The following is a 7,500-nucleotide window of genomic DNA, read 5'->3' on the forward strand; positions in this document are numbered from 1 at the left end:
AACTTTCAGTTTGACCCCATCCTCCCCAACTTTCAGTTTGACCCCATCCTCCCAACTTTCAGTTTGACCCCATCCTCCCCAACTTTCAGTTTGACCCATCCTCCCCAACTTTCAGTTTGACCCATCCTCCCCAACTTTCAGTTTGACCCATCCTCCCCAACTTTCAGTTTGACCCCATCCTCCCCAACTTTCAGTTTGACCCATCCTCCCCAACTTTCAGTTTGACCCCATCCTCCCCAACTTTCAGTTTGACCCCATCCTCCCCAACTTTCAGTTTGACCCCATCCTCCCCAACTTTCAGTTTGACCCCATCCTCCCCAACTTTCAGTTTGACCCAATCCTCCCCAACTTTCAGTTTGACCCCATCCTCCCCAACTTTCAGTTTGACCCCATCCTCCCCAACTTTCAGTTTGACCCAATCCTCCCAAACTTTCAGTTTGACCCCATCCTCCCCAATTTCAGTTTGACCCCATCCTCCCCAACTTTCAGTTTGACCCCATCCTCCCCAACCTTCAGTTTGACCCCATCCTCCCCAACTTTCAGTTTGACCCCATCCTCCCCAACTTTCAGTTTGACCCCATCCTCCCCAACTTTCAGTTTGACCCCATCCTCCCCAACTTTCAGTTTGACCCCATCCTCCCCAACTTTCAGTTTGACCCCATCCTCCCCAACTTTCAGTTTGACCCCATCCTCCCCAACTTTCAGTTTGACCCCATCCTCCCCAACTTTCAGTTTGACCCCATCCTCCCCAACTTTCAGTTTGACCCCATCCTCCCCAACTTTCAGTTTGACCCCATCCTCCCCAACTTTAAGTTTGACCCCATCCTCCCCAACTTTCAGTTTGACCTCATCCTCCCCAACTTTCAGTTTGACCCCATCCTCCCAACTTTCAGTTTGACCCCATCCTCCCCAGCTTTCAGTTTGACCTAATCCTCCCCAACATTCAGTTTGACCCCATCCTCCCCAACTTTCAGTTTGACCCCATCCTCCCCAACTTTCAGTTTGACCCCATCCTCCCCAACTTTCAGTTTGACCCCATCCACCCCAACTTTCAGTTTGACCCAATCCTCCCCAACTTTCAGTTTGACCCAATCCTCCCCAACTTTCAGTTTGACCCCATCCTCCCCAACTTTCAGTGTGACCCAATCCTCCATAACTTTCAGTTTGACCCAATCCTCCCCAACTTTGAGTGTGACCCAATCCTCCCCAACTTTCAGTTTGACCCAATCCTCCCCAATTTTCAGTTTGACCCCATCCTCCCCAACTTTCAGTTTGACCCAATCCTCCCCAACTTTCAGTTTGACCCCATCCTCCCCAACTTTCAGTTTGACCCAATCCTCCCCAACTTTCAGTTTGACCCCATCCTCCCCAACTTTCAGTTTGACCCCATCCTCCCCAACTTTCAGTTTGACCCAATCCTCCCCAACTTTCAGTTTGACCCCATCCTCCCCAACTTTCAGTTTGACCCCATCCTCCCCAACTTTCAGTTTGACCCCATCCTCCCCAACTTTCAGTTTGACCCCATCCTCCCCAACTTTCAGTTTGACCCCATCCTCCCCAACTTTCAGTTTGACCCCATCCTCCCCAACTTTCAGTTTGACCCCATCCTCCCCAATTTTCAGTTTGACCCCATCCTCCCAACCTTCAGTTTGACCCCATCCTCCCCAACTTTCAGTTTGACCCCATCCTCCCCAACTTTCAGTTTGACCCCATCCTCCCCAACTTTCAGTTTGACCCCATCCTCCCCAACTTTCAGTTTGACCCCATCCTCCCCAACTTTCAGTTTGACCCCATCCTCCCCAACTTTCAGTTTGACCCCATCCTCCCTAACTTTCAGTTTGACCCCATCCTCCCCAACTTTCAGTTTGACCCCATCCTCCCCAACTTTCAGTTTGACCCCATCCTCCCCAACTTTCAGTTTGACCCCATCCTCCCCAACTTTCAGTTTGACCCCATCCTCCCCAACTTTCAGTTTGACCCCATCCTCCCCAACTTTCAGTTTGACCCCATTCTCCCCAACTTTCAGTTTGACCCCATCCTCCCCAACTTTCAGTTTGACCCCATCCTCCCCAACTTTCAGTTTGACCTCATCCTCCCCAACTTTCAGTTTGACCCCATCCTCCCCAACTTTCAGTTTGACCCCATCCTCCCCAACTTTCAGTTTGACCCCATCCTCCCCAACTTTCAGTTTGACCCCATCCTCCCCAACTTTCAGTTTGACCCCATCCTCCCCAACTTTCAGTTTGACCCTATCCTCCCCAACTTTCAGTTTGACCCCATCCTCCCTAACTTTCAGTTTGACCCCATCCACCCCAACTTTCAGTTTGACCCATCCTCCCCAACTTTCAGTTTGACCCCATCCTCCCCAACTTTCAGTTTGACCCCATCCTCCCCAACTTTCAGTTTGACCCCATCCTCCCTAACTTTCAGTTTGACCCCATCCTCCCCAACTTTCAGTTTGACCCCATCCTCCCCAACTTTCAGTTTGACCCAATCCTCCCCAACTTTCAGTTTGACCCCATCCTCCCCAACTTTCAGTTTGACCCCATCCTCCCTAACTTTCAGTTTGACCCCATCCTCCCCAACTTTCAGTTTGACCCCATCCTCCCTAACTTTCAGTTTGACCCCATCCTCCCCAACTTTCAGTTTGACCCCATCCTCCCCAACTTTCAGTTTGACCCAATCCTCCCCAACTTTCAGTTTGACCCCATCCTCCCCAACTTTCAGTTTGACCCCATCCTCCATAACTTTCAGTTTGACCCCATCCTCCCCAACTTTCAGTTTGACCCCCCATCCCCCTCAACTTTCAGTTTGACCCCATCCTCCCAAACTTTCAGTTTGACCCCATCCTCCCCAACTTTCAGTTTGACCCCATCCTCCACCCAACTTTCAGTTTGACCCCATCCTCCCCAACTTTCAGTTTGACCCCATCCTCCCCAACTTTCAGTTTGACCCCATCCTCCCCAACTTTCAGTTTGACCCCATCCTCCCCAACTTTCAGTTTGACCCCATCCTCCCCAACTTTCAGTTTGACCCCATCCTCCCCAACTTTCAGTTTGACCCCATCCTCCCCAACTTTCAGTTTGACCCCATCCTCCCCAACTTTCAGTTTGACCCCATCCTCCCCAACTTTCAGTTTGACCCCATCCTCCCCAACTTTCAGTTTGACCCCATCCTCCCCAACTTTCAGTTTGACCCCATCCTCCCCAACTTTCAGTTTGACCCCATCCTCCCCAACTTTCAGTTTGACCCCATCCTCCCTAACTTTCAGTTTGACCCCATCCTCCCCAACTTTCAGTTTGACCCCATCCTCCCCAACTTTCAGTTTGACCCCATCCTCCCCAACTTTCAGTTTGACCCCATCCTCCCCAACTTTCAGTTTGACCCCATCCACCCCAACTTTTAATCACACTTTCATATTCTTATTTTTCTACTTCTCATAATTGGTTCAATGAATCTCATGTTATTTGACCTGTTTCTACCTTTTTAACAATAACTATACACTCTAAAAATGTGTTTGACCCCATTCTTCTCAGATCCTTTCAGTTCTTCAAAGAACCTTAGGTTCTTGGCACTCAAAATGCCCCCAAAGGTTCTTCCAAGAACCCCATAGGAGGTGGGGTTCAGTTTGACCCCAACCTCTTTAGTTGGTGGGGGTTCTTGGAGGGTCTTATTTGCCCAACTGAAACACTTGGATTTGAATTTGAAAGGACAGAAGGAGCAGGGACTTAACTGACAAATGTAAAGATCTCAATGTAAGGTAAGGTTTGTCCATTGTATGATCTAAATGTACATTGTTTCATGATTATAACATCTATCTTTTCATATTTGTGCAAATATTTCATAACAGAAAATGGACACAATTCAATGGATATCAATCAACAAAAAGAGAACAATATATTTAGTCTATAAGAATATGTTGAAGAATAGCTGTGTTGGGTGCAGATGACTGAACTGCTCATTTCTGTGTCTGTAGATGACTGAACTGCTCATTTCTGTGTCTACCTTTTTAGATAACTGCTCATTTCTGTGTCTGTAGATGGCTGAACTGATTTCTGTGTCTGTCAAAGAACTGCTTATTTCTGTGTCTGTAGATGACTGAACTGATTTCTGTGTCTGTAGATGACTGAACTGCTCATTTCTGTGTCTGTAGATGGCTGAACACAAACCAAGGTATGAAAACTGTCGTGTGCATGTTTTGTTAATCATCTGTATAATGACTATTTTTGGGATTCACAGACTTCTCCCTCCCTACACTTCTGATGAGTAAAACAGGAAACCTGTTAGATGACCATCCACTGTGAACTCATTCTATGTCAGAGAACATGACTTAACATAAACATCATTTCTGTGTCTGTAGATACAGAGAACATCTACATTTCTGTGTTAACATCAACTGCTCATCCACTGTGAATCATTCTATATACAGAGAACATTTTTGGGATTAACATAAACATCATCCACCCTGAACTCATTCTATAGATAACAGAGAACACCACATTAACATCAACATCATCCACTGTGAACTCATTCTATAGATACAGAGAACATCTACACATTAACATCAACATCATCCACTGTGAAATCATTCTATAGATACAGAGAACATCAACACATTAACATCAACATCATCCACTGTGAACTCATTCTATAGATACAGAGAACATCTACACATTAACATCAACATCATCCACTGTGAACTCATTCCAGCTATAGATACAGAGAACATCAACACATTAACATCAACATCATCCACTGTGAACTCATTCTATAGATACAGAGAACATCTACACATTAACATCAACATCATCCACTGTGAAATCATTCTATAGATACAGAGAACATCTACACATTAACATCAACATCATCCACTGTGAAATCATTCTATAGATACAGAGAACATCAACACATTAACATCAACATCATCCACTGTGAAATCATTCTATAGATACAGAGAACATCTACACATTAACATCAACATCATCCACTGTGAAATCATTCTATAGATACAGAGAACATCTACACATTAACATCAACATCATCCACTGTGAAATCATTCTATAGATACAGAGAACATCACATTAACATAAACATCATCCACTGTGAAATCATTCTATAGATACAGAGAACATCTACACATTAACATAAACATCATCCACTGTGAACTCATTCTATAGATACAGAGAACATCAACACATTAACATCAACATCATCCACTGTGAAATCATTCTATAGATACAGAGAACATCTACACATTAACATAAACATCATCCACTGTGAAATCATTCTATAGATACAGAGAACATCAACACATTAACATCAACATCATCCACTGTGAAATCATTCTATAGATACAGAGAACATCTTCACATTAACATCAACATCATCCACTGTGAACTCATTCTATAGATACAGAGAACATCAACACATTAACATCAACATCATCCACTGTGAAATCATTCTATAGATACAGAGAACATCAACACATTAACATCAACAGGACAGAGGAAAACCCATTGGTCTTGGGGCTATGCTGGGAGTTTTCCTCATATTTAGTGTTGTTATTGTTATGCATATTATTATTAGTAATAACAGGGGAGGGGGGGTAGATCAAAAATGAACCAGAAAAGGTTCTTCAAAAGGTTCTTTGAGGTTCCATTTAAAGGGTTCTTTGAAGAACTTGTAGGGGTTCCCCCACAGTTTCAATTTGAAGAACCGCCAAAGGATCCTCCACGAACCTTTTCTTCTCAGAGTGTATGTTCACTTGATACAATGTCTATTCTCTTCTACTGAGCCTTATGTGTTATTGTGTCTTATTGTTGTGGCAGAAGGAACCTGGCAGTAAGAATTCAGTAGGAAGGTGTATACCATGTGTATCCTGTACATACACCAGCCATCAGACTGCCAAACACTTCATCATACTACTACCCAGACTATATGCATAGACCCCTTATTGTTGTGCCATTATAGAGAAGGAACCTGGCAGTAAGAATTCAGTAGGAAGGTGTATACCATGTGTATCCTGTACATACACCAGCCATCAGACTGCCAAACACTTCATCATACTACTACCCAGACTATATGCATAGACCCCTTATTGTTGTGGCATTATAGAGAAGGAACCTGGCAGTAAGAATTCAGTAGGAAGGTGTATACCATGTGTATCCTGTACATACACCAGCCATCAGACTGCCAAACACTTCATCATACTACTACCCAGACTATATGCATAGACCCCTTATTGTTGTTGTTGCACGGCCTCTATGCACACTCATTCATTGGACACTGTCACACTCATTCATTGGACACTGTCACACTCATTCATTGGACACTGTCACACTCATTCATTGGACACTGTCACACTCATTCATTGGACACTGTCACACTCATTCATTGGACTGTCACACTCATTCATTGGACACTGTCACACTCATTCATTGGACTGTCACACTCATTCATTGGACACTGTCACACTCATTCATTGGACACTGTCACACTCATTCATTGGACACTGTCACACTCATTCATTGGACACTGTCACACTCATTCATTAACACTCATTCATTGACTATTTATTGGACACGTTCACACTCATTGGACACTTTAACTCTGCACTGTTGGGAAAGGCCTCTCCAGTCAGCATTTTACAGTAAAGTCTACTCCTGTTATACTCAGCACGTGACAAATAAAATGTGATTTGATAAAAATTGACACGACTTTACTTTTCCTCTATGTAACCCTATCTATCTTCACCCTCCATCCCTCCTCTCTCTCTTTCCTTCCCCATCCCTCCCTCCTCCACCCCTCCTCTCTCTTTCCTTCCCCATCCCTCCCCCCTCCACCCCTCCTCTCTCTCTTTCCTTCCCCATCCCTCCCTCCTCCATCCCTCCTCTCTCTTTTTCCCTTCCCCATCCCTCCCCCTCCATCCCTCCTCCCTCCATCCCTCCCCTCCATCCCTCCTCCTCCCTCCCTCCATCCCTCCCTCCCTCCTCCCTCCATCCCTCCCCCTCCATCCCTCCTCTCTCTCTTTCCTTCCCCATCCCTCCCTCCTCCACCCCTCCTCTCTCTCTTTCCTTCCCCATCCCTCCCCCTCCATCCCTCCTCTCTCTTTTTCCTTCCCCCTCCATCCATCCTCTCTCTCTTTCCTTCCCCATCCCTCCCCTCCATCCCTCCTCTCTCTTTTTCCTTCCCCCTCCATCCCTCCTCTCTCTATTTCCTTCCCCATCCCTCCCCCTCCATCCCTCCTCTCTCTCTTTCCTTCCCCATCCCTCCCCCTCCATCCCTCCTCTCTCTCTTTCCTTCCCCATCCCTCCCCCTCCATCCCTCCTCTCTCTCTTTTTCCTTCCCCATCCCTCCCCCTCCATCCCTCCTCTCTCTTTTTCCTTCCCCCTCCATCCCTCCTCTCTCTCTTTCCTTCCCCATCCCTCCCCCTCCATCCCTCCTCTCTCTTTTTCCTTCCCCTCCATCCCTCCTCTCTCTCTTTCCTTCCCCATCCCTCCC

The 7,500-nt window shown here is 45.8% G+C and overlaps 1 protein-coding gene across 1 annotated transcript in view; it reads right to left on the reverse strand.

Annotated features, from left to right (window-relative positions):
- LOC135559804 (voltage-dependent T-type calcium channel subunit alpha-1I-like) overlaps positions 1-7,500 on the reverse strand; it is a 114,121-nt gene that overhangs the window by 35,824 nt on the left and 70,797 nt on the right. The window lies entirely within an intron of this gene.

This window comes from Oncorhynchus nerka, linkage group LG15 (assembly GCF_034236695.1).
Source record: "Oncorhynchus nerka isolate Pitt River linkage group LG15, Oner_Uvic_2.0, whole genome shotgun sequence".
Taxonomy (NCBI): domain Eukaryota; kingdom Metazoa; phylum Chordata; class Actinopteri; order Salmoniformes; family Salmonidae; genus Oncorhynchus; species Oncorhynchus nerka.